Source organism: Pteropus alecto, unplaced genomic scaffold, assembly GCF_000325575.1.
Source record: "Pteropus alecto unplaced genomic scaffold, ASM32557v1 scaffold14, whole genome shotgun sequence".
NCBI lineage: Eukaryota > Metazoa > Chordata > Mammalia > Chiroptera > Pteropodidae > Pteropus > Pteropus alecto.
Window position 1 is genome coordinate 9,693,030 of NW_006436810.1, and position 27,984 is coordinate 9,721,013.

At 44.1% G+C, this 27,984-nt stretch overlaps 1 protein-coding gene and 2 pseudogenes across 1 annotated transcript in view; all 3 read right to left on the reverse strand.

Moving 5' to 3' along the window:
* The window catches only part of BCL2 (BCL2, apoptosis regulator), a 167,377-nt gene that overhangs the window by 90,103 nt on the left and 49,290 nt on the right, over nucleotides 1-27,984 (reverse strand). The window lies entirely within an intron of this gene.
* On the reverse strand, nucleotides 1,508-27,910 carry LOC112481239 (annotated as a pseudogene).
* On the reverse strand, nucleotides 16,190-16,308 carry LOC112481339 (annotated as a pseudogene).

Sequence of the window (27,984 nt, forward strand, 5' to 3'; positions counted from 1 at the left end):
TATTTACTTTAATAGGAAGTTAAGGTATCATGAGCAAAATTGATAAAACAAAAGATAACAGTATACACATTATTTAGAAATGTGGAGATGTACATATGACAAGAAAAAGCTACACTGTTGGAAGCGATATTCTTTGAGAACCGGGACTAGGGAGGCAGAATTTGTTCCCACAGAAATTAAGGAATCAGCGCATAAGTAGATATGTACCAGGATGTTTTTGTCTACAGTGTTTGTGAGACATTAAACCGAAAATAAACTAAACGTTCACCAAAAATGGTGGAATGGCTGAATAAACCGTAGTATAGCCATCCCATGGAATTTACTTAGCTATTTTCTAAAAATGTACACTACTTATCTTGAAGAATATTTTTAATGTACTATTAAGAGAGAAAGACAAGTTGTAATGTATATGCTATGATTGAATTTTTACAAATGACAAAACACTTATTTAATTTATGTGACTATATATCAGCATGGGTTTCCATGAGCTCAGAGGAAGATGCGGAAGGATACATACGAGATGCTGAAATTGCTCACCTTAGAAGGTTAGGAATGAAAAGGGTAAGAGGAGACTAAGAAAAAAATAGATAACAGAAAAAGAGAGACATGGGAGATGAAAACAAGGTTAAGAGACATAACAAGGGCTGATATACATCTAATAAAGAGAACAGGGAAGAGACAATATTCAGAGATTATGACTGAGAATTTTTCAGAATTGATGTCTATTAGGAACCCTTAGAATCGAGAGGCATCCTGAATCCCAAACAGGATTGTGGTGAAACTGTAGATATCACAGACAAGAACAAAAGGAAAAACAAAAAAAAATCTGTAAAGCAATTAGAGAGAAAAAAGATGTGTATCTCTAAACGAATGACAGACTGACACATTATAATGACACCTCGTCAATAACAGATATCGAAAGGCAACGAAACAATACTTTCAAAAGCCGAGGGAAAAATATCTATGTAGAATTCTATACCTAGAAAATTATTACTCACAACTGAAGGTGAATTAAAGATATTTTTAGATAGAGACTGAGACAGTTTAAGGTTCCCAAATCCTTGATGAAATAACTACTGAAGGGTGTACTTCAGGAAGCAGAAACCTGAACTGAGAAAGGAGGAATGGACCCCAAGAAGTCGCATCAGTAACATTTACTCAGGGGTTGCTCAGCACTAGACTGCAGACCAGGCACCATTCTAAGTGACCTGCAACGAAACTGGGATTCGAATGAAAGCAAAATGGTTCTGGATTTCATCCTCTCAATCACACTGCAAGTAAAATGGCCTCTACTTTGATGAATTTTAAAAAGTAGATTTGTAAAAAAAAAAAAAAAATCGGATGGGAACAAAAAAGAAACAAAATGACAGATGATAATAAAATATTCCATAGTGTCATATAAGAGAGAGAGAAAAAGACAGACTAAAGCGAGGCTAAAGAAAAGCTAGGTTAAATTCTAAGGAATCTGTATTATTTTATTTGGGAAGCAAACGGAAATACAGATAAACTTTAATTTCCCTTACAAATGTTTAAGGGAAACAGTTAAAATAACAGAACAAAACACCTATGTTACAAATCGAGAGGAAAACAGTAATTTAATTTTTCTTCAATGGTATGACTATTTATTGTGCCTGGGAGCTAAGGTGAAGGAGAGACTCATCGGGAGGCAGGTGGGGGAAAGTCTGGAGTCCCTGGAAAGAAGATCCCGGCCGGACCCATCCCAGAAGGAGAGAGGAGGCTCTCAACACAGCATTCCCTCTGTTTCTACCCTGGGCTTCCTGAGTGTCTCGAAGTTCTTTAGGATGATGTCACGTAACAGTGCAAGCATCGCTGATATCCATGACCATCACTGAGGTACTGGCTCCTCTGCCTCGCCCAGCTTGCGCTCCAGCTGTCGGTAATTGCACACACGGGGCTTCCAGGCTGCATCCCCCCCACTCGGAGGATCCCCTGGAGATTCGCGTGTGGAAGCTCCTCAGCTCAAGAATCTTCTCTTGCAGAGCCACTCCCCAACTCTTCCCATCTTCAATCCAAGGGAGCTGCGGCCGCAACCATGTGGCGACCAGGTCGACCGCTCAATGACATCCTGGGTCCCGGGTTTGAGGGGCTGCAAGAAAACCACGATCTTCTCCTTGTCATTCACCAAGCCACCGGGAGGACCTCTGCCTTCATCACCCCTTTACCTTTTCATCCCTCCCTTCTTTCTCCCGTCTCCTCCCTTCCTCCCTCTCTTTCGCCTTGAGTGGATCAGGCACCCGGACCTCCAACAGGGCCTTCGGATTGCTCAGGTTGGCTCACTTGAGAGCTGGCCCTTTAAAAATGCGCCAGCTCAGAAAGAGTCTCGGGGAAATAACTCCCAAGCAAGGTTCTCTGTCTTTTACACAGCACTTCACAAAACACGTCCACCTGGGCTTTTGGGCTGCAGGCTGAATGCTGAGCGTGGCCAAGGCCAGGGGGCCTGGTGCCACCGGAGGAGCAAAGAGTAGGCACAAGGAAAAGAAGTGAAATCGACGGAAAAACTCAAGTCGTCCAATACAAGGCAGGATGGGAAGGAAAAAAATAAGTAAAGGAGAAGCATGGCATAAAGAAAACGTAGATTCCTAGTGAATTCCAAATATGTGACCAATAATAAATGTAAGTGGCTTAAACTAATCTGTTAACAGGCAGGAATCCTCACACTGAATTTTGTAAAACTCGTTTACAGGAAGAAGCCTAACACATGATGTCACAGCAAGGGTAAACCTAAAATAACGTATTCAAATGATAAGCGTCCCTACCAGTAATAAATGTTATAAAAAGCATTTGTTTTAATTGAATGAATGAATAATCCTGATAAAGTAGACTTTATAGCCAACAGCATTTGGGGGAATAAAGAGGAACATTGCTTAATGATAAAAAGACACACTCATCAGGAATCCTGTATGGCTAATGAGACACTGTCAAATTGTACATATATTTGATTTAATTACATGAAAGTAAATTCATAATTAGAGTGAGATTTTAATCTACAGCTCTATGAAATCAATAGAACAAGCTAAAAATTGGGAAAAAAAGATTTAAATAATGCGTATTACAAACAATCTGATGTGGAAAGAGAACCCACCACCCAATAAATAAAAAATACACATGAAATATTTCTGAAAATTGATCAGGTTCTAGGCCACGGGAGCAATCGCAACAAATTCCAAAGAACTACTGACATTTAGACCACATTCACTGACCAAAAGACAATAAAAGCTCAAATCAGTAATAAAACTATAGGCCCCCAAACCCAGGACATTTTGATATTTCAAAACACCCTACTAAAATATTAACATGAAATCAAAAGGAACGAAAGTAACAGAACACTTAGAACTGAGTGATAATTAAAACCCTAGATTTCAGTAGAAGGAATATTTAGCATTAAATACAGTATCAGAAAACAAGAAAAATGTTAAATTAAGAAGGTAGAGAAAGCAGTAAACGAAACTCAAAGACAACAGAAAACTTTTTCCAGAAATAAATAAAATAGTAGGATGGCAATAATAAAGATAATAACAAATCAATAAGATAAAAAACAAACACTACAGAGCAGGAACAAAACATAGGTTAGTCTTTAAAAAGACTAATCAAATAGGTAGATATTCAATAAGAATAAGCGATAAATAAAAGAAAGCACAAATAAACACTATTAGGCATGAAAATGGGGCCATAGCTATAAATACAGTAAAGAATTAAGTATGAGTATTCTATTCTCTACTCTAAAGCAATAAACCTAACAACAGATGAAATGGAAAATCTAGAAAACTATGTGACCAAAACTGACACACAAAAAAGTAGAAAAAGATAAAAAAGTTCCTGAATGTAATTTTAGATGTTCAGCCGACAGCTAGATTTTAGCAACGTAGTCACATGCCACACAACGACATTTTGGTCAGCGACAGACCATGTATAATGGAGCCGAAACATTCCTACTGCCTAGCGACATCGTAGCCATGGTAACGCTGAAACAACGCATTACATTACTCATGCATTTATACAACCACACTGCTAGTCATATAAAGGTATAGCGTTCGCAATTATGAACAGTATATAATACTTGATGATAATAAACAACTATGTTACTGGTTTATGTACAGACTATACTATACTTTTTAGCATATACTCTTTCCACTTATAAAAAAACACACAAACAAACAAAAATAAGTTTTCTGTAAAACGGTATACTGGGTTATGCCAGCAACAGCCTCATGCATCTCCTGTTTGCCTTGTCTTGATTGCATCATTTTTTCTTGTGCTTGATTTAATCTCATGTTGTTTTGTACAGTCACATGCTCTACAAACAGGCTGGCAGCCAAGGAGGAATAGGCTACACCGTATGGCCCACGTGTGTGTGCAAAGAACACGTGCGCCTTGTAGCATTGGCTGTAACATCAAAACCTTAGAAACAACTACACTGTCCTTCCTTGGGTGAAATAGTACACAGCATGGAACATGGATGAAGCGGAGGGACAGATAAATTTTACAAATAAAATGTAGAACACAAACCCGACGATATCATTTAGATAATGTTTGAAAACATTTTCAGATATACATATTGTCTGTAGATGCACACGTACAAAAGATGAAAGAAATCATGCTTGGTAAAAATAGGCATCAGATTTAAATTGATGCTGTAAAGCTCAAAAAAGGGAGAAGGGGTAGAACTGGGGGTATTATGCTCTATTCTCAGCTTAACTTAAAACTTTTTGATTTTTTTTTTAAGGTAGGTGAGAAGATCAGAAGCAAACACGGGATGGATATGACGGAACGATGGTAGAACACACATGCCTTTGCTACCTTATTCCCTGTGTTTCCTGCTTACTTGAAACAGTTCGTAATTAAAAAGCACTGTACTTTGCACATTTTTAAGACGTCGATGGATGTTATCATTTGTTTCCAGAGCTTCCCCCCACCGCCACCAGGTGGTTAGGGCAAGAGTTATTATCATCACTTGATGGACAATAAAGGCGAGGGAGGCGTGGGCACGTGGTTTACTGTCAGAGGGCTCGAGGCCTCAGCCCCGAGCTGCAATGCTCACTCCACTCATTCAGGAATTACGTAACACGAAACTGGAACCGATGCAGCTTAGGAGAGGCGGGGCAAGGAGAAGACAACCTCTTTCTTTCTGGAACAAACCGCAGCCTGAGGAAGAGCAATGACATAACTCAATTAAAAGGGAAGAAGCAAGGCTGCCGGGTCATCTGACAGCTTTTCAATGAATCTGTAGTTGACTCACGGAGGGGCTGACCATTCACTGTCCACCTGCTGAGGAGGAAGTGAGCGGAGGAAGTGAGACGACCGACCTCGGTTACAGCATCCCTTGGCCTTCAGAGTAAGCATTCTATGAAGGAAGGACAGGATGCTGCCTTGGGGACGTGAGACCGGAGAGCCAGTCCAGGATCCGTCCCTATATACTCTGGCATTTAGCTCTTCTTAAAACTAAGGACATGGGCTACCATCTCAAGGCCTCTGAAATTCTAGAATCTATCTCTTTTCTGTGTTTCAGGATTTTGTTTTTCTTTTCTTTTAAAATCCAGAAGAGGAGCTTCAGCATTTAACATGTGCATGTGGTTTGGAGGCTCAGCCCTGGACATGTCACAGCTACATTCCTTCCCCTGGTGACATACACAACACGCCCAGTCATAGTACTGGTGTCTGGGAGTCTCGATAAATGCTAGTCTTCCTCCACTCTTGGGGCCTGGCGGACTCAAGGTGACTAGCTTCAACTAAGCAGTAAGTAAGATGCTCCATCCCCCGCTGGAAGTGATTCTGGCTACGGGCGGGTCGGGTGGTCCCGATCAATAACCAATCCCCAGAAGCAGCATTCCATGCACATTTTCGGCTGGAAATAAGAATTTCTGGGCCGTAGGGTGGGTAATCGAGGGAGGTTGTGCACTCTCCTCTGGAGATCCTTAAAATCCCGATAGGCTCGCCCACATCTGAGCTGGCTTTTTGTGATCCCGAGTGCAGAGAGTCGGACTGGTGCATCCTCCAGGCGCTCGGACGGCCCTGCCTCTCGCTCCCCCTGACTCTTCTCGGGTGTTATACGCTACGCCTCCTGCACGTTTTCTCTCCCCTAGGGAAGCACACTTGCTGCGGTCCCTCAGGCTTGTTTTCATTCGCGTCCTCACACCTTTCCTTGTTGTGTTATGGAAAGCTGGTCAAAGGTCGGCGTTGCCCAATTAACCACATAGTTTGGTGGTGGCATCAGATACCCGGGCAGAACATACAGCGATGGTTCCTGTCCCAGCCCAAGTCCAGAGCTGGATGGAAACGGAGAAAATTAGCTGTTGCTAACAATCCGTTGTAAATGAAAATATGATCCCAGTAATTGATTTTAAATAGATTTTTAAAAGAACCCTTGGCTGCATTTCATCAAGAATACAGAGTTTCAAAAGCGTTCATTCCAGGGTAGGATTTCCCCCCGCCCTTCTTCTGGCTTAAACCCCAAATGGCCAAGATCCGAGTCTGAATAAACAGTGTGGGTGGTGACTGTTCTGTGAGGCCCAGCAGAGGATGCAATCACTTTCTTACTCCGTTCAGCACTAAATCATGTGAAACTTGCCTGATTACTCCACGTAACTTTTCTTCGGTAACAGGGGGCAACAGAACATGTCCTTTCTCTGCTTCTCAGGGAGGAAAAAAAAAAAAATTAATTCCCTGAACTGCGAATGTTTAATTATGTATAAAGTTCATTGACCTCACAGGCGGCTGTCAGATGATCTAGCGAAGGCCTGTGAAAGGCATCCCAGGAATGCAGTGATGTGGGCAGAAACCAAGTGGATTCATGCCACCGAATGCTTCAAACGGGACGGAATCCGCAGCCATCCAGAAAGACTGCAGTGAAAACAGAACTCTAGCACAATTGGTCGTTTACTCTCACCTAAGCATTTCTAGGCCCTCCAAAGTGATGGTTATAAACGAGAAACGCAGGCAACATCCTGTAGGGGTGCGGCATGGACTTCTGCGTGCTGGGGACTGCCCCGGCGGGCTGGAAATGTATGGATTCGCAATGTTCTTTCCCCGTGTTTAGAGGTAATGCTTTTCCGGACTCCCCTGCTACTAACATTAAAAGAAAACGATGAAGCAATCTCATTCATAAATACACGTGGGGCTGGAAGGAGACAGCGCAGTCTATGTTTACGTAGACGGCTTTGATAGAAGACAGCACCCGCACGTGTAAGCAGTGACTACACCTATTTGTCAGGAAATGCCCTAAAGTGTGTTCTTCACACACGAGGGGCTGGGTTTTCCTCTTCAGGCCAGGAGCGGGGGAAGGGGACGAGCAAGATGAGCTTCTAGAATACGTCTCCATCTCGTAGTCTCTATCTGGGGCAGACTGTGAAAGCGGCGCAGTGGGGAAGATTCAAAGGTGGGCTGGTTTGGGCTTCTTGGTAATGGGAGGCCGGAGCCCCAGGGGACAGTGTTGGTGGCTCACTTCTGGGCTCTCCTACTCAGGAAATGTGAAACCTTTGGGCTTGGTGCTTCCTAAAATATGACCTGTTGGGGTTCACTACTATGTCCTATCAGTAACTTTCTCACCAAACATACTCGTTTTATCCATGAAAATATTATACTTTCGGTGGGTAAAACTTCACAAGGTCATTTTTCTAAAACAATACTGAGCTCACTCTAGTATCTTATCATTACGAAGATAGAGAATGGGTGGCTGAAATTTAGCCAATTATGATCCTCCGATGGAAGCAGAACGGAAAGAATCTCACTTGTTTCGATTTCAGACAAACCTGAAATTCTTGAATCCTCTTCCAAAATCAGCCCCCTAGATTTTGAATGCAGTGAAGGTCTGCATTTAATTTGTGTTCACTCAACAGATATTCAGAAAACGCAAAAAAAAAACGGAGTAGGCACTGTTGGTGGTACAAAAATGAAAAAAGCATGAACCGTGCCCTCGAGCAGGTTACAAAGGAAGAGGCAGACATAAATCCCATGGGGGATGGGGGAAGTCTTCCTGCATGGAATCTTCCCACGGTGAGGTGGCATTTGACCCGAATGAACCTTTAGGAAAAGCTCCGTTCACACTTGTACAGTGTGGCATTCCAGAGAGAAGAGAGATGTAACTGCCACTGTGTCCTGCTTCTTCACGCTGGGGTTCTGCAATTTTACCTTGCTTACGATCCATCTGACACTTGAGAGCTTTCCTGTCAAGGTCCCTCCCTTAAAACCTGTACTACTGTCGACGTCAAGAAACGTCCCAACCTGTACAGAACTGTTATTTTATGTGAACCAAACTGACTGACGTATGAGGAGAGCAAGATCTCAAACGCTCCAGAGAACAGGTTTGCAGTTTTGTTTTATGCATTTGGAATGAAGGAGGGAATTCAAGGACGATTGCGTGGAGGTGGGAAAAAGCAAGGCGGAGATCAGATTACGGGAGGAGAGTTAAGGCTCTGCTCTCTCTTGAGGGTGGTCAGGCTTTAGAAAGAAGGGTCTGAAAAGATGCATTTCAAAGGTGTGTGAACCTAGATGCACAGAAACAAAGATGCTTCAGGCAAAGATAAGGCTTTTACTAAACAAGTTATGTGCCGGGGGCGTGCCTACCCACCTCCACCTGCCCACTTAGGAATCTATGAGCAGATCACCCTGTGAGGTTGCTTGTCGTAGAACCCCTTTTTCATCCACTATATTTAATATGACTTTGTTCAGTGAACAGTCAGTAAAAAAAACAAACCAAACAGGAATTCTCTTTCTTCTCACCCTGAAGTAGGAAGCCTTCCTTCAAACCTTGAAGAATATTCTAGAAATATGACTATCCCCATAGTTCCAGGGGAAATACACTTCCAGATAAAGAAATCTGGACGCTAAGTAATATCTTAAATCATTTCCACCCTCGGGGTACTACAATTTATAAAATTCCGTGAAGGAAATGACTCTTATTTCTCATTAAGTCCCCACTGGGAAGTCACTGTGAACCACGGTATGAAAGCAAGAGACAGGCTTTTGTTTAACCCAATTCCTTCCCTTTGTCAAGGGCCTTCGCCAGGTTCCCACAGCAATTAAGCTCTTCCTCATCTGTAGAATGTGTTGCTGTCCACCTTGCCAGGAGGCGATCTGAGTTCATGACCTGTCTCTGTGACGTTATGAGTTCTTGGACACTAGGGGCTGCTTTATTCACCTTGATATTCCCCCAGAGTATCACTAAAATAGTGAATAAACGAATGAGTGTGTAAATAAATATCACGGTGATGTCTACGAGAGGGGTTGGAAAACTTCTGAGTAAATATCCGGAAAGTAAATATTTTAAGGGCATATAGTCTCTTTCATAACTACACAACTCTGCTGTTGTAACAGGAAAACAGCCATTGACAATCCAGAAACAAAGGATCATGGCTGTGTTTCCAATAAAACTTTATTTACAAAAACAAATGGCAAGCCAGATTTGGCCATATAGTTTTCTGACCCTTGATCTATGATGTTTATCTTTGCCATAAATTTTCTTTAAATTTTCATATGGCACCTGTGCTTTTCTATAATTAGATAAAGTGCAGAGTACGTAAACATTCAAGAGTTGTTTTGGAACTCCGCATCGATTCACTAAAAAACACACACTCACACACAAACACAAAACAAAATGAGACAGGAAAACACAAACAGACATTAGCTGTTGCTCCGAGTGCATTTCATGGTCACTATTTTGTACATCGTATGCTTTTTAAGGAACACTTCTTATCCCCAAACATGAGGGTAGTGGTTTTGCCATTTACATCATCACTATTGAGCAAACTTGGTATCAGATCTCAGAGTGATTGGGTGCAGAGTCTGGTGCTGGGGCATGGTGAACTTGAGGGGGAATGAATGCCCCACCCCCACCCCCTTCCTGCTCTCCACGTGATCATCTGGTCTCTGATTTTTACTGCTAAAATCCTTCAAAAGGTTATTAATGCAGAGGATACTCCTCTTGCTTGATGACCCTCCAGAAAACATCCAGCTACAAAAAGCACAACAGACCCTCAAAGGCCCAGCAAACACACAGAGAAATAAAGTAGCTATGAGAATTTGATAAAAACAAGACGTCCCAGCCTGTCCCTTGGCCTGACTAGAGAGCGTCCCGCCCATCATTCCTCTTTCTCTCGCTGTCAGGCTACCTTTTGTGTAGAATACAATTTTTTAAAAAGGAGTTAGATCTAAATTGTGGCGGAAACGCAAAAGGGTGTGAAGTCCTATGGTTAATTACTTAGTTTGGAAAAATTCGACTTGTTCTTTTCGGGGCATGAGGAAATGCACAGCATGCAACATACAGACGTGCACCCAAGCTGACATTTTCTGTAGCGGGCTAGTCTAAGGCGGGGGGTCTTCACACGGCATCGGTCATCCCTACGGTGTCATGAAAGAGTTCTAGAGAGTTCTTGTGAAAAAGAAAAAAATGAAGTCTGAGCCTTTCCATTATGCCAAGCTTCTCAACACCTGGACCAGGTACAAAAAATCAGAAGGGTTCTGAGCCTGAAGACAATGAGAAACCGTTGACTTGCCAATGGAAGGTTACCCTGGGGGATCAAAAGACCCGAGTCCAGAGCCACCACATTCAACCTATGTGACTTGAGGAGAATGATCAGACTTTAATGTAACTCGTCCTCATTTTCAACACAGGGCTAGGACATACACATTATTGCGGAGAAAGCTGGAGAACAGGACACACTGTATATGGCCCAATTTATTTAGACACATGTTCACAGCCTATCACGTGCCGGCATTGGAGGGCGGAAACTAAAAGATGCCACAGATTCTGAGCACGAAGAGCAGGTGATCGTCACTGACCGCCTTTTTTTTTCTTTTTTTGCCACACTCTAGCAACCAGACATCCTCAGTTCCTCTCTTCTGTTTATCGACTCTCCTCCCCCTCTCAGCTTGTCACAATCCCTTATTATCGGTCACTCCTCACGGCAACATTCCCTCCTCCTCCATGTACAAAACACGAGGCCATTCTCCTTGCTGCTCAGAAAGGAGCTCCAGCAAACCAACGACATGCATGCGAAGTGGTATTACTGACCCGAATTTAACGCGTATTTGGTAAAATTTCAAACTGCTTAAAACATGTGGCCGCAGCGCACGGGAATCTTTTTGTAATCTTGGTTTGGGCTACGACGGATAAAAACAAAGACAAGTGTTAAAAAGAGGAGTCATGTGGGGTAGACAATGAGAGGCAAGTGTAAAGCTAAAGAGTGACATTTCCAAAAGGGTTCACGCTCATTTGAGACAACTTCCTCCATGTCAGTGGTGGCAGTCTTTGGGTAGCATGGGTTGGGTCGGTCATGTTCTTCAAGGGAAAGATCACTGACCTTGAAGTGCACACACGCCAGCATCGCACTACGAAGGCCACGTGCGAGGGAAGGTGGTGACCAAGAGTGAAGAACAGAACCAGAACCCTCTCCCCATAATCCTCCTTTACTTCCACTTGGAGGAACTGAGAACTCGCACACCCACGAGACCGCTGAATCTCTGTTTTCTTTAAATCAGCCTCTTAGACAGCGCCCGTAAGATACAAACAACTGACCCAAGCGAAAAAGAAGATGCGCAAGCCAAGGGGCTCATCTGACACATGTTAAGTTGACTCTCGCATCGAGAAAGATGCTCTAAATCTCTTCTGAGTCTTCATGACAACATGATCGGCTCCACCTTCCCTAATAGAGCGAAATTCTACTTAAAATGCAAAATCTCTGAAGAGTCCATCTCGAGATTGCCAGAGGTTTCATTAAGCAAAGTAAATGGGCTCCTCTGAACCCGTGTGTCTGGAACGACACAGGTAAAATGTCTTCGAGATCATTCTAAAGTTAGCATCTGAGGATCGCTACTTCAGCATCAAGAAACGGGACCATGTGAATCGATTTTATCAGTCCCTGGCAGCATTCTGGGCAAAGCGAACCGAAAATCTCGAAGAAAAAAAAAAAAAAAGAAACTTTCAGAGCCCATTTTGGGCCCCTCTGCATTCCTTTTTTAAGCATTACAAGATTGATCCTACGCCACAGATGCAGCTTTTGGATGTCAGAGGCAGCAGGCAGATGTTTTCCCTTAAATCCTCTGTCTCTCCCTCTCAATCTGTTTATAGCTGTTTCCCTCTCAGCCTGCACCTCCAGTTCTTACTGCTAACTGCACGTCCAAAGAGTTTTTCTTCCCTCCGTACACGAACGGGCATTTTTCTATAATTTGTTCTCTGTTCCATAAGGAATGTACCCACCCACTCATCAGGTAACCTGTTAATCCATCTCTGGTGTTTCCTTCCTCGGCCATCTTCATGAAATATTGTAGTAAAAGCCCCGTATAGATTAAGTCCCCAAAGGCATGTGGCAACAGAAAAGGTTTGGTTCTTTTAAGAAGTAAACAACTAAGGTCACATGACTGGTCCTAGGCTCTTAAATCAAATGGGTGTCAACTGATGGGGCCCCATGATGAGATCAAGGCTGGGCTATTTATTCACACCTGTCTTTCTTTGTTCTGGGCTGATAGTCAGACCAGGGGGTCTTCACTTGGAAGTCAGTTATGCATATTCCATGGCAGTCAAACCAAGCAATAGATTTCAGAGACTCATCCACCCTCACTACGGATGCATGCAGAGTATGACCCAGATGAGAAGCAGAATGACATCTGCTGCTGCTTCTCATACACGAAAGCGCCATGGGACAGGAAGGGTATCTTGGTGGTGATGGAACAGTTCTGTATCCTGATGGCAGTGGTGGTTACAGGACTCTACGCATGGGGCAAAGTACACATATACACACACAAACACAACTGGAGAAATATGGGTAAGGTCTGGAGCTTATACTAACGTCAGCTTCCTGGTGTTGATGATGTATATGCTATATACATGGTACTATGGCTATAGCTTTGTAAGATGTCACCCTTGTGGGAAGCTAGATGAAGGGTACACGGCCCTCTCTGTACTATTTCTGCAACTTCCTGTGGGTCTGCATTTACTGCAAAAAAAAAAAAAAAAAGGTTTAAAAAGCACCATGAGAAAGTTGGTGCTCGTCTGGAACTATTTTGTCCAACTTAAACCAATTGCATTTGAAGCTCTATGTTGCTTCTTTTTCTGCTCACAGTATTTTAAAGTATTTCCTACCACTTTACTCCGAGGAACAAAGTCAGCTTCTCTTCTGATCTGTGCAATGCAGCCTCTCTGGATAGGAGAGCTGTGGAGAGGGCTATGAAGAGAAAACTAGGTTTCTCAGATGTCCATACTGGACTTCCCAGCGCCCTGCCTCATTCTAATACGACAGCATCTTTCTGCGGCTTCCTGGGTGTTCCCAAAGAGGCAGAGGTTTAGCGAGTAATCAGGTCGTAGCTCCAAGTGACAAGCACATACATGAGGTGATTAGATAAAGAACAGGGAGGAGAGAGGAGTCCAACTCATGGCAAGATGTTTCTCTTCCTTCTGTCTGTCCTCCCAGGGTTTCTAACGGCTCCTCCTCATCTTATGGGTCTAGGGCCAAGGCAACATCTCCTGTGACCCTCTGATCTAAACTCGTATGCCCCCTCCCCACTTATCCGGCATTAGCCTTTTGTCGTCTACCACCACCTTTTCTTGGCTCACCTATTTATCATCTGTATCCTGCATTCTCATGGGAGCTCCATGAGCAGCTTGTCCCTCTGTTCACCAGTGTGTCCCTAACACTGAGGACAGTGCGGTACGTACTTGTTGACTGAATGACTGAAGAAATGAATGAAACATCTCTAAAGCAATGGCCTATTATTAGACTATGGCAATGCTCAAACACAATAATCCTTAGAAAATGACACAGAACCTTCATTAACAGTCATGCAGGCTGGTTTATGTATGTCAAGGTCATTTTATGTTTGGATAAATTTGAGTGACGTCTTTAATAATGGCAGCCAAGTTCAAGAGCTATGAGGATCTCAACAAAAAGATACGATTCCTGTTGAATTTTCTGTTTGAGGTAGAAAAAGACCAGCAGGTAAATAGATGGGGAGGTAAGAATAAACATATACATCCAAATACATGCACACAGACACATCACCTCTGAAGAAGTAATAAGATCTTGGTACTTCCCCTACCCTGGCAAGCCAGCCTACAATGAGTGGGAGTCCTTCACCAGGGGCAGAGGCAGAAAAGCACCTGGGAGGCAGGTATGGTACGCACAGGTAAGCAAAGAGAAGACAGAAAGAGCCCCTGTGTGACACTGAGAATGTCCGGGAAAATGCCATCACCTCTACCATGGGGGCTCACAAGGGCCATGAGAGGTCAGGAAGGAGGGCTGGGCTGCCCTGTCACCGAGTCACCCATCCAGAACTTGGGTCCGTCTTGCTAAGACCTGACACTACCTTGGCCTATTCCTGAACCCACTACACTTCATCATATCAGAGACTCACAGATCATTTTTGGACGTGCTCTTAGAAATCATCATAAAGTCAAGGTCAATCCTGAAATGGGGTCCATTTTCCCCCTGAAACGGGTCACGTCACTGTTCAAATCAGGAAAAGCTTTGGACAACCCGCCACGCCGAAGATGTCAGAAGGAAACTCTTAAAAGGTTGTGCTTTTAGATGTGGTGAAATGTTTTAAATAAATGGCTAATCTCCCATGTATCTGCTTTAGTGAGAAAAAAAAAAAATTCCCCCAAAAGACCCCTCAAAATTGTGGAAATAAGAAACCAGCAGGCCGACGACCCCTCAACTTTAAAAGTGTGCTCGGGGCCAAGCAGCCTGAAGCTGGTCTTCTCATACCAAAGTCGCCTGTGCTCCGACTCCCCTTCATTTCACGCTTCTCTTAAAAGAAAACAGGCCGGACTGTTTCAGTAAATAACAAAAGGTCAGAGAAATGCTACTCACAACATGAGCAAAATAACGGTGCAACCTGCCAAAACGTTTCCTCAGGCCCGACGGGTGGAAAAATCCAGCGGTGACGAAACAGTCCGCAGATCTGACTGGTGAGAAGACAGTTTCCCCCCAGTCACATCTGCCATGACCAAAAGCTGCTCGTAGCTCATCAATAAGAAATACCAATACAGATACAGATGATGCCGTCAGGTTCGACCAACACGCAACGGCCATGCCCCTCACGAGGAAGTCAAGTCGCCCACGTGTGTGGTTTGCTTTTTCAGGCTTCTCCCCTTAGATGACATTCTGACTCGAGCCGAGTGTCGGGGTACAGAATGACTATGTACCCCGAAACTCAGGCTCAGGGTCAACTGTGCAAAATCTCCTCCTGAATGAAACCTCCAACTGGTTGAACTGTAACCACCTGAGGCTGGGAGCCGCGCATTCGATTCATCTGCAGAATGTCTCTGAGGCGAACAGGGTACCAATGCCATCATCAGAGCTTTAGCGAGCGACAGAGAATGACATATCCAAGGCAGGAACCGGTCTCCTCACCCTCAGGACCTGCCTCGGCTGATTCAGCTGGGACACCGTCTCCCAGGGCGTCCCTGGTTCTGACGTCTCACAGACGAGGCCACACTCGAAGCCTGGTCGCCCGATCTCTTGCGATGACTGGCTCCTACTCATCTTTGGCTGGACAGGGCCTTGCAAGTGGTCAACGCTCAACACGTTCCGGGGGCTGACTCAACGGTATCCGCATTCTACTATATTCCCAGTTGAAGACCACAGAGCAGTGTTGGGCGAAACACCTCCCATGAAATACCAATCTGGCAAGGCGTTACTTGGGTGCGACGTAACTCTGCCTCCACGGCGAAGCACGTTTTGGAAGTGCATCGTACAATGACTCGATCCCCCTGTGTGGGATCATCATGCTTAGGAGCACGTGGAAGATGCTGAGAAGGCCTGCAGGAAAGAAACCTGTGTCTCCCAAGTGATTTTCAGAAACCTTTTCTCAATAAATATCTATTACCATCCTGAAGAACTAGTGTTCTGTAGAGGACATATTCAGGAATGCTACCTGAGAGTAATTTCTGAGTCATATCTAATCAACCACAGCTACTCTATCAAGTCCAACCAATTCTCCCTTTGTGCTGTATTACTGTGGGGGACGCTGCCCATTTATTTTTTTACTTATTTTTTTTTATTTTATTATTTTTTTAGGCCGTGCTGTATTACTGTGGGGGACGCTGCCCGTTTATTTTTTCACCTTTTTTTTATTTTATTTTATTATTTTTTTAGGCAAGGCAACCCTTGGTTGACCTCACAGATTGCAAGGACCTTGTCAGGTTACAATCTTTTATTTTATTTTTTTAAATTTTTTACGTCCACTGCACCTGGTCTTCCTAGGCGGTCTCCCATCCAAGTACTAACCAGGCCCGACCCTGCTTAGCTTCCGAGATCGGATGGGATCGGACTCGTTCAAGGTGGCACGGCCGTAGACAGATGCTGCCCGTTTAACACACTAGTGTTAGTTTCTTATTCTTTAACCTACTGCTTTTAACATAGACTTGCAGAAGGTCAAATCTGGACACGCTCTTAGAAATATTCATAAAGTAAAGGTAGACCCTGAATTTAACAGAGAGGTTGGCCAAAGCTCTGGCAGTGGAGGGACAGGCCGAGGATGTCACGATACGACACGTCTGGCTCCCTGCCGGCAAGGGTGGTTTCAAGCACTGATGCTCTGCCTGGAAATACAACAGTGGACCCTCCCCCCTCCCTCGTGGGGAAGGGAAGGGACAGGACAGGAAGACAAGGGACGGGAATAGAGGCCACTGTAACACTCACTGAAGGCCACACGCTCGCACCTCCACCCTCTCACTTAACTCTTAAACAACTCTGTGGGTTGATATTTGAAAGACAAGAAACCTCAAGGCCACACAGTAAGCAAGTAGCTGTGCCAGGATCTGAGCCAAGAACAGTCTGACTCCAAAACACATACGCCTGCTAGTGCATTATACTCCCCTCCACAAACAGGCCCTCGATGAAAGCCTGTGGAATTACATATTAAACCAGGAATTTGCATATCTGACATGAGAGGCGGCCGCTGCCACTGCTGCCAGGCGGGACACAAAGTGAGCCCTTGTTTTCCATCGAAATGGTCCCTCGTTCGTCACCGTGAAGAGAGGGAGTGTGTGAATTCGCTATTAATGAAATGAAAATTTTTTAATTAATGAAAACTGGATTGAGTTAATCGAGTCAGGAGAACAGGATTCTGGTATGACTGAACATCGCAAACAATGTCTTTGCCAAGTTCTGCCTGACCAGTTAATGTTAGAATTTATTGGCTTCTCCCTCCGTGTGTTGATTCACTTTGATGATATCTCATGAAATCTATGATGGGCATAAGTCCAGTTAATAAGACGATGACGATGGTGAGCAGTACATTTTCATTTTATACACGAAAATACATACTATTCAAAACTGCTGTAGTCCTAAGAAGGAAAAGAAACTTTCTTCAGATACCATCAACTGAGGAACTCGGAGTGTACTTTTTCATATTCATCTCTCAGTAATCCAAATTTAAAAACTCGTGAACTTTTATTTTCATGTTTGAGGTATTTTAAACACTAGTTAAATGATTTATGACACTTACTAGTGGAATTACTATCTTTTGAATAATCTCAGAAGCAACATGTAGTCCGTTAAGTCCAAGTAAAACATTTAAAATGACAACAATAAACCAACGACAAATAATGATAGTCACAAATCCATGAGTAATCAAATTAAAAAAAAAATACCAGCCCAGCAGGATTTACAGTGTTCTTTGTAATAATCAATATGCAACAGACACCATGGTAAATGGAATTGGTAAAGAGGAACATTTTAATTTTAAATTTGTATTTAAAAACTTAAAACATTTTAAATTTGTATTTAAAAGTCAATTATGACTGTGTAACCTTAAGAAAAAAAATGACTGAGAAGCATTTTATCTTTGAATGGCATGCTTCAGTCAGCATTAGGTAGTGAACATTAGTGTCAGGTTTACCATCGGGAAATTAAACACAAAACAAGTTACAGGGGTGACTTTACGTCTCTCGTAATCTTTTATTTCTCAAATCCGAGTCATGCTAACTTTCCCAATACCTCAAAAAGACATGGATGAGAGCTCTGCTCACTGAGATTATTAGATATAATGAAGAAGTGAAACTTTACAAGGAAACAAATGGTTAAATCTGGATCCTTTGTGTCGTGGTTTATGGAGAGAAAATTTCCTTTCAAATGACAACATCTATTTGCCTGGATCACTTGCTTCACTAACACATTTCAAACACCCCTTATTTACTCACTTTCTGCAAGTCTTGGTGGGAGAGCTCCTATACAAAGTAGTATTTTACTTCCTCCCACATCCAAGGTAAATTGATAGCGTCAGTTCTGCACAGGTCCTGCACAGAAAAATCTATCAGATCTAGGTCTGGAATAGGACAGGTCGCAGCAGAAATTAAGAAGGAAGCAGAAGAGGCAAATAATTAGCTTCCTAGCATTTGCTCTTTCGGATCTGATTTTTTAAGTGAATGCACAGACGACAGATACCAATCCTAGAAACAAAAACCTATTTTAATGGTAAATGGAATGATTCCTGCGATGAACAAACACCGTTTGAATTTCTCCCTCGTTTTTCCTCATTGTAAAAAATAATAAGAGCTGCCACTTCCACAGTGTTTTGTGCACGCCAAGCACTGTTCGAAGCACTTGACCCATATTAACTCACCATAACACTTATGAGGAATGTGCTCCTGCAAACGGCACTTTGCAGATGAGCAAATGGAATCATCAAGAACCAGGTAGAAAAGGGGAGAGCTGGAACTTGAATCCAGGGGGGCTGGCTCAGGTCTGTGCTGCTGAGACCTGACACTGTATTGACCAATTAGGAAGTATGCTATGCTAATGTGCTTGGATAAGAAGCATATTCAAAGTAGCTAATAATTACTTTGCATATAAAATATATATTTCGATACTCAGAAAAGGGTTAAACTATGCCGTGATCCCACCACTACATTGCAGGCGTGAAGCAGCCTCGTCACTGGAGACAGTTCACGAGGGGGTTTCTTACTGCTATTTCAAAATGTCAGTGACCAGTGCAAACCTCTCCCTCAAAACATAAGCCATTTACAGTAAAAATTTGAGGAGAAAGTATCTGAGGTAGACATTACAACAACAATTTGTTTCTTTAACAATCTAGAATAATTGAATTGTTTAATTGCCGGAGTTAAAGACTTGTCTGTTTTTTAGGAAAATGAGATTTTTATCTGGGATTCCCCAGTATATTAGAAAGATGACTCTTAGTATAATTGTGGGCAAGAAGGAAATAATATACATATTTGTGGCTATGAGCAGCTAACCAGAAAAAAAAAAAAAAAAGAAAGAAACTGTCTGGACTTGCACAGTTCCAAAAACTGCTGAATGTTTTCTTTTTTTTTCCACTCTACTAAGCATTTCTTTCTTATCGAGGAGGATTCATTTCCCACCTGTGACTTTTACGTTCTTGAAACACATATAAAGTTAGTGTTTATTTTCCATCCACGGAAAGCTTAAGTTATGCTTTCCTTGGGCTTTAGTTTTAGGAGTCACAATTTGTTTGGCAAGCTTCGGCGTGAGAGAAAGCTTCCTTTTATGTACAGCAAACTCCCGACTATTTAGAATGTTTGCTTGGGAGATAAAGGGGTGCCTGGTGCTTTTCTGTTTTATAACAATTACCATGTATGACATGACTGAACAGAAACCAAACTATGCTGAAGCCGATGAGTCCTCCTCATCACGGGATCACGATTATCAACGCCAGTTTTTTTTTTTTTCATAGTCCAGTGTTATTTAAAACTTCCCAATGTTTGTGTTATACGATGAATCTATCTATCTATCTATCTCGAATATGGGTTATGAAAAAGATGCAGTCTGTAGGGCCTAAACCTTTGAGTGGCACTGTCCCATTCTTCACACCAGGTATTATATTTCGACGCGGATGAAGATCAATGATTATCTCCAAGTGGATTGCCACGAGGCCCCGTCTTGACAGCACACATGTGGGACATGCCCCGAATAACAGCGAAAACCACTGGACAGGGACAAAAAGAGAGCAAGGCACGAGGTCCTCCAAAGGCCAGGCGGAACGTGGGCAGACACGCCTGCAGAGGGCGGAACGCAAGGCCCTGGTCCTCGGGCCAGGGACCCAGCTGCTGGGCACACATACCTCAGGCACGTCAGGCTGCAAGTCTGATCCCTCTTAGAGTGTTCGGAAGAATCAGAGGACATAAAAGGGGAGGGTCTGGTCCGATCCCCTGGATTCAAGCAGTTGACACCACTGTCTCCATTTTACTGATAGATAGCACAGCTGAGGTCCAAAAGAGCTAAGTGACACAGAGCTGGAGCCATATAGGGCCAGCACTTGTCACCTTTCCCAGCTTCATAAATAATAGCTAGATCCTCCCTGTAGTATGCGTTCCTGGTCACCGTGAATCAGGATGGCACGATGGACAGCTCAACCTGGGTCGTTATTTTAACAAACAGCAAACTCGGATGCCGCAGGTTCAGAGGCCCCATCTCCTCGACTGTGCTACTGGCTGAGCCCCAGGAGCAGCTCTACCGCCATTTCCCGGAGCCCTGAAACCTCTAGGCACACGACCCTCCGTGCTTCTCATTGGAAAGTCACGTTTTGATTCACTGGACCATTCACGTCTTCAAAAACCGACAGCGCCTAGCGTGAATCCTGCAGGTTGAGAATATGAACCCCGAGAGACGCCATTTATCAGCCGGGATAGGCGATGCGGTTTGAAGGGACTGGATTTCCTTTTCTCACTGTGCAACTCACTTGCTGAGGACACTTGGTCTACTGGCTTCTTAGCTCTGGATTTCCCCTGCGTAAAAAACGCGGGAAGACGATGTCCAACTACCTCTCAGGGATGGGATGAAAGTTACCCAGTTAATGTTTTAAACCTCACTGTCCGTCCTAGGACCATGCCATGTACTATATATGGCCACCCATTAAAACCGCCTGTGATTGGCTACGGGCACACACACCATTTCTTACAAAAAAAGCAAGGAATTAATTCTGTTCTTATTTGAGGAGATTTCACAAAATGTCATATTAAAACATTGACATTCTGAAAACTAAATTCCACCGAATGTGGCAAGGGAACATACTCGACGTAGTAACAGTGATACTCCAATCCAAAGTCCTTCAAGGAGAAAGAACTTAACCATATGGTTAACTAATTAAATATATTTGATGGAGAAAATATAATCAGTAATCTCATCGTTTTTGAGAAGACTATAAAAATTCTGTCGTTGTGCATCTGCTGAATGCTTATTAAGTTTGCCAGTTATAGTGCCTCAGTTATAAAATGATCCTGGTAGAATATATGTAGGCAGACACTGCTCGGGACCACATTATGAAACTTTAAGAAGTTAAGACAGAGTTGTGGGGTGACTCGATCAAGAGTTGTACAGAGGTTATAAATGTGAAATTCCTCTCACTGGTTTCCTCTCCTGTGTAACACCCCAAAATCGTGAGCTGGCTCAGCTGGCCTGGACTAAGGGTATATATTCGGAAGATGGGGTCTATTACAGCTAGGGATCACGAAACAAGATGACCAAGCTTCCCCTCCCACACGGAGCCTGCCCCCTGGTCTTCAGTGTCCTCCATCCAGCCTCTAATGAATCAACCAGCCACGAAAGAGGTAGAGTAATTAACAATTATGCTCAACGTCCATTAAAACCAAATGCATGTCCATTAAACAAGGTTGACCCAGGCTATCCTTCTCCAGACTGTTTTCACAAGGCCACACAAAGTGGGAAAAACTAGGGAAGGTAGCGAGGTTCTTTTTTTAAAAGTTAAATTCACTCTATTTTAAAATCCGTAGCATAACTTATTCCAATATTATGTCCTTCCTACATTTTTTTGGTGTTAATTGTTATTTATTTTAAGTGAGAATAAACAGTAGCTGATTTATTAAGATCCCAACTTGGCAAAGTAAGAAGTTAACATCTCTACATTGGTCCTCAAATTAAAAAAAAAAGGAAACAAACAGAAAAAAAGCTTCAAAACCCAAAAGTTTGGCTAGCACTGCTTTAGAATGAGTTACCTGCTGTTAAAAACTCATAAAGAGTAGAGACCTACATGGGTATTATTTTCATGTGATCAAACATTTCCTAATAAAGCACAAAGCTTCATTTCAATATGTACCACAAAAAGATTTCAAAAGCTGTACTAATAATTAGAGTTTCTAAACTAAGCTAGACAAGTATGCTGCCATCTAAAATCAAATGCAATGTAAATACTAAATTACTATACAAACATACATTATATTGCCATTCTTCAAATGGTAGAAAGCATTTTAATTAAAACCCACAGGGCATACAAAGGCAATATAATCCAGCAGACATCGTCATAATAATAAAGAATGAAAAAACACTATTGACTGCTTTGCCACTTGTAGATCCTTTCAATGGAAGTTATAGAAAAACAGCTATTCGGCATCTAAGGACAGATGGCAGAGGATTTAACTATTTAGTTAACCAAAAGGAAGCCAGGACTTCCGGGGTCCCGGCACTAGTTGGCAGAGGCTGGAAGGTGGGGGGGCGGGGAGAGAAGTCAGGAGAGCTAGCGTTCTCATTTGATGGGTTACGAAGTGACTTTCTATGGCTAATAGAAAAGAAAGTGAAGATTCAAGAATCTGCTTGACATTTAAGCCAATGTCCTTTAAGGGGACGGACTGAGAAGAACACAACGCCATGGAGGGAAGATGCTCAGGAGGGAGACGGGGCTGAGTAAGGGAGAGAAGCCTCACTTACCCTAGAACCAAGTCAACGAAGCCAAACGCTTAAAACCTGACAGAGAGTGGCCTGATGAGCTGAATTGTGTCCCCCCACAAGATACACCGAGTTCCAGCTCTGATTCCTGTGAATGTGACCTTTATGGGAACGGGGTCTCTGCAGATGTTGTTAAGATGAGGTCACTGGGGTGGGCTCTCATCCAAGGAATGGCGTCTTCCTAAGAAGTGGGAAACGTCATGTGACAACAGCAACGCACGAGGAGAACGGCATGTGACAACATCGGCGGAGACGGCAGTGATGCGGCGGCAAGCCAAGGAGTGCCGGGGACAGACGGCCACCACCAGGGGCTGGAAGGGGCACGGAAGGAGTCTCTCCTGGAGACTTCGGAGGCAGGATGGCCCTGCTGACACTTTGATTTGGGATTTCCAGGATCCAGAACTGTGGGAGAATATATTTGTATTCCTTTAAGCCACACAACTTGTGGTGCTTAGTTACAGCAGCCTGGGATACCGGCACAGCTGGTCTATCTATATTATTTAAAGACATGAAGGTCACCGCCAAAAGAATTTTTAAAAAGGGTGCGAAGGTAAAAGCTGTTGCCTCTGGGGAGTGGGCCTGCGGGAGGAGAGGAAAACGCAGCGGCCATTATTTTTTATTAAACGTCTTCCGGACTAGCTGGTTGTTTAACCACACACATGTTACTTTGATCTTTACAAAGTATAAATAAAAATATCCACTTAACGTCACGGCCAGCTTTCTCCGTGGCCGATGCTAGGACTGATGACCCCCTCCTCCGGTTGTGCCCCTGGCCTCGCCCCCACCCTACTGGACACTCCCTGGACACTGTCCCCATCTGTCCTCAGGGAGCCCTGGAGCTGACTGAGCAGGGAGTAAGCCGGGAAACACAGTGGCTGAATGTCTGGGTTCTGTGCGCACACAGGTCTGATGTCCACATCTCAAAATCAAACCCGAAGCATTTGGGGACTTTCTGTGGGTGTGTGTCATTGATGATGGTAATTTTCCCTATTGACTTGGGTGATTAAGAATCAACTAGAATGAAAACAGAGAACATGAGAGAGCTTGTCTCTGGCTTCCTTTGCAGATTAACATGCAAAACAATGCCGGACAAAGATTTCAGTGATTAGGTTACGCATTATCAGAAAACCTCGTAACAGAGCTTAATCACAAACGTTTGCTCATCGAATTTTATTTAACCCACAAAAAGAAATGCTCAGTGCTCCCTGTGGCCTGAATCAAGCATCTCCCGCCTGTGGTGTGGCCTGTGACTTGCCCAGCCCTACAAAGCCCCACGCCCTTTGCTCACTCTAAGAAGAAAGCTCACATTGAACCAGCTGGGACAAACTATGTTGTCACCTCTCACATGAACCAGCCTATTGAGGACTGTGGAACCCTGTGCAAGGGCACAGGGCAGCTGGGGAGCACCTTGCCACTGACGCTGTGCCAGGTGGATGAAAACTGAATGAAATGTCTAACAGCTACCGCACGGACGCACACGCAGGAGGCTGAACAAAGGCGCGATGACATCTTATCAGGAGCAGAATCCTGCTCGCAGTCAACGCGCTGCCCGAGAGGGAACAGCTCGCTTTCATTTTCAACCCGGCCTTCGGGTTCCGTGGGTAACACCTCACAGCCACCTAAGGGGTCACCTTCTCTACCCACGTGGCTATGAGATGTCCAGACCTCCGCAAGGGTCTTCCCTTCCGTGCTGCAGGTGGCAAGGCCGCCCAGAATGGACTTCTAAAGACAGGCGTGAACTGTGCCCACCAGAAAGCAAGCTGCTATCCGCAAAGCCACAGCATGTGTGAATCTAGACTGAGCACACGGAAGAGAATGACCCGATTTCTATTACGTGACCCTTCGCGGAATCTCCTTCCGGCCTCGACAAAAGAGACTGTGCGTCCGCGCGGAGCCGACGCCGTGCAAGTTCACACGCTCGCTTCCCAATCGTCTCAGTGACCGTTCTCCACAGCTGGCCTTTTCTCCGTCCCTGCCCTAAAACATCACCTCTCAACACGTCGTGATGAAGACCAAACCCTTAGGCTCAGCTGTTCCAGAAACCTGGCATATTAGACGTGCTCGGATCACGCCTGGCTACTTCTCACTTGCTTTGTTCCTGGTCACCAAAATACTGCTGTGAACACATTCTGTCCTTGGGGTTATGGCACAAGTCTAACCAGTTTTCCCTGGAACATGACAATGGAGTATCTCATTTTTCTCATTCCGTACATGCACAGGCACACACGTACATGCACACGCACACACGTACATGCACACACACGTACATGCACACGCACACACGTACACGCACACGCACACACAGAGCGATGCATCATATGAGGACACAGGCGGAGTTCTCTAAGCGACGTCACTGAAAACCTGCCAATACCTTTTAGACCTTCAAGTTCTGGATTTCTTATGTGAGGGCTTCCCAAGGTAATTGAGGGCTTCCCAACTCCATTTTACCCAAAGAGATTTTAGTAGCTACTATTCTCTAGAACTTTCTTATAGGACAGGGTGCCCTTGACCTCTGTAAGGAGTTGCCCTGGTCGACAGGGTGGATGATGGCACAGACCCCAAAAGACACCTGGGCCAGGAAGGCTCCTCAGCCCCCAGGAACAAACATGACCCGGCTTCTTACAGGTCAGATTTCTAAGAAGTGAGGCTCCGTATTATGTAACAAACTCACTGGGGAAAAAGTGACTATTTTCGAAGATGCCTAGTCAATTGGTTTTAAAAAGGGGGGGAAAAAAAGAAAGAAAGAAGAGATCAAGTGCCTCCATCTCCTCCTGGTGCCCTGGCAAACAACGATGGGGGCCGATGAAGCAGGAGGAATAAGAGGAACAATCACTATACACAAGAAATAAAATGAAGAAGAAAAATAAACATGAGCTGGATCAGGGGAAAAAAAGGCAAAACAAGCAGAAATGATCTTTTGATGAGGCCGGTATTACATAATACAGTGCCTATAACATGTAAAGCCACTTTGCACTACAAATCGCTTTCCCGCAAAGAATTAAAAGAAGCAGAACGAACACAAAAATCAATTAAGGGCTGGAGAAGGGCTGCATGCCCCTCAAGGGGCTTGTTCTTATCTAAACACTGACTGACTAATGCAGGTACTGTCAGGCTGCCCGGTAGAGGGCATTTTTTATCATCACTTGAGCTTGTCTGTCCTGAGAACTCTGCCATTTTAGTCCGCAATGAAAGATTAAATAGGAAAAGTAGAATGTTCTTCCAGTTAGGAAGCAACTCAATCCATCCCAGGACCTGTTAGTGCATCAGCTTCTAAGGAGCTAATAAGCTCTGCTGGCTGGACCCACACTCAAACATGGTCCCTTCCTGCAAGGGCCTCCCCAACTGAAGAACAAGGCAGACCGGGAGAAAATGAGCACACTGCTTGGCCCACAGGAAGGGCAAAGGACATATTCACTGAAGAAATGAGGAGCAAGAAACAATATTTCTGGCCCAAAGCGAGTCAACATCAGAGGCAACATGCTCCTTGAGTGACACGTGGGACAACTCGACAGGTATCTGTTGAATGAATAAGAAGGACAGCTTTGAAACTTATACAGAAATATAAACATTCTTGGGGGAGCAGATCGTAGTTTCATTATACTATCTATGCCGCTTAAGAAATGTGATAGATAATAAATAGGAGATGATACATTTTCTAAACAAAAATTTAAAATATTCTACTTACAAAACTGAATTTTATAATAGTGGGTTTACTTAAAAATGAGAGCGCATGGGCTTATTTCCTTCGGAGTAATGTCCGAGTCTGCTGTACAAGCACAAAACGAAGAAAAAGATCAGAAGGGCTTTAACATCAGGGCCAAATGTGACCAATTAGTTGTGGCCTATCTGGCTGACCAACCTGAGGATGTGCAAATGGGGTTGGCGAAAATAAAAAACTGGACGTAGGAAACTCACATCGAGGTCACAGCTCAGTCTCTCCTGTTCAGAGTACGTGCCGGGTGTTTTGACCAAATTAGGTCTTGGACCTCCAAGACAGCCCTTCTGTATTTCCAGGAAGGAGGTGGATAAGTGGTTATTTTGGTCTGTCTACCCATCTGGTTTCTTTGTGGCTGGCTAGCTCAGCCTCTCGGCTCACGGTCAGGCCAGAGGTGCCTTTGCTCTGACCACCTGGCAATCCCACTGTGACGCAGGCCAGGCCACTCACCAGAGACAGGAGAGCCCCAACAGGACAGGCCCAGGGGCAGGCCCTCGCTCTCCTCACCACTCCCAGTGGCATCCTTGTCATTTACGAAGGGAAAAGTACAATCAGAACTTGACAGAAGAACAAGCACCAAACTGTTATCCCAAAATAAAGAACTCACATCAACAGGGAATATAAAAATGTTATTTAGAACTTCTGTTCTCAGATGTTTAATACAAAGGAGAGACTGTTGTGCCAGGGAACAAAGTGATCCAATATTCACAAAGCAAGAATTCTCCCAGTGCACATTTTGTTTCCAAAACACTCAGGAAGACAGCAAGATTTCAAGTCGGGGTAAAGACGCTCCTTCTGGAAGCGAGAGAGGAGATAACTGAAATCTTTCACAGAGGGGCAGAAATCCTGCCAGGAAAACTGTATGCTCGCCATGAATGTCAGCATTTAGGGACATCCAGCATGGGATGAGGGACAGCTGGGGGAGCAGGACTGCCCATGAGTGACCTTTCTCTCTTGAATGTTCACTGCAGGACAGAACTCTAGTGAGATGACCTATCCCCAAATATGCGGAATGGGTCTGGGTGCGGGGAAGTGAAGGCTGAGAGCTTTTAAAGCTACAGAACGTTCTAGTAACATGCCATGGGAACTCAGAAACTTCAAGCATTTTTTTTTTTAATTAACCCCTTGGGGCCAGGGGTCCAGGCAATGCCAGCGTAGTTTAGCTTCCACTGGATCGCTGCCAGGAAGGAACAGGCAGCGCTTCTTTATTACATATTTTAAGAACCTGTTTTGTTACCTGCAGGCGAGTCACATGGTAAGGAGACTTCTTTTATCAAGGTGGGGGCTGGGGGAGCGGGATGGCTGCTGCGTGACCTTTCTCGAATGTTCACCACACGATAGAACGTAGAGCCAAAACCCCAACCAGAAAGAAAACTCAAGGGCGCCCATACGTTCCCCTTAGTTTGATGTCCTTATTTTTACTTTTCCACTGAAAACAGTCCCGTCACCGTTCATCACCCTCTACCGCCTTCCGGCCTCGGTTCCGGAAGCCGAAGAGCCCAGGCTCTGAAATCACGTTCACCATCTCGCTCTCAGCTCTACGATCACTAGGGGACCCACGACAAGTCACTCACCTGACCTTCAGCCCAACTCCCTTAC